The 470-nt window shown below is 53.6% G+C and overlaps 1 pseudogene; it reads right to left on the bottom strand.

Annotated features, from left to right (window-relative positions):
- Window positions 1-390: 390 nt before the first annotated feature.
- Window positions 391-470, bottom strand: part of LOC119333311 — a 6,845-nt pseudogene continuing 6,765 nt past the window's right edge.

Genomic DNA, 470 nt, shown 5'->3' with positions numbered 1-470 from the left:
AAATATATGACAACTCACACAGCCAGAAAAAGAAGCAACACATGTATGACCTGAAGCTACTTTCAACGAGATTCCACATTTACCAACCAACCATTATGCACTCATTGGAGCAACAAAAAAACTCGCAGATGGGGAGGGACTGGATTGCGACATACCCACAGGCTAGGTTATTACATACTCCGTAGTTCTATAATAACAAAATGGCTCCCAGACTTTCACATTGCCCCTTCCCTCTCCTGACCTCCCAGACTTCCACATATGCCATTGCCTCAATCCTCTCGGTGTCCGCGTGGCCACCTCCCTGCGCCCCTGCCCCTGTTGTTCAAGTTCCTCGGCTGGTAGTACCCATCGTCGTTGTTGTAGTACCCGCCGCCACCACCACCACCCCGGCTATTCTGGTACCCGCCGCTGCCACCACCACCCCGGCTGTTCTGGTACCCGCCACCGCCACCACCACCCCGGCTGTTCTG

The sequence above is a fragment of the Triticum dicoccoides genome, chromosome 7A (assembly GCF_002162155.2).
Source record: "Triticum dicoccoides isolate Atlit2015 ecotype Zavitan chromosome 7A, WEW_v2.0, whole genome shotgun sequence".
NCBI lineage: Eukaryota > Viridiplantae > Streptophyta > Magnoliopsida > Poales > Poaceae > Triticum > Triticum dicoccoides.
The sequence above is the reverse complement of the archived record's forward strand: the minus strand, read 5'-3'. Positions and strand labels throughout refer to the sequence as shown.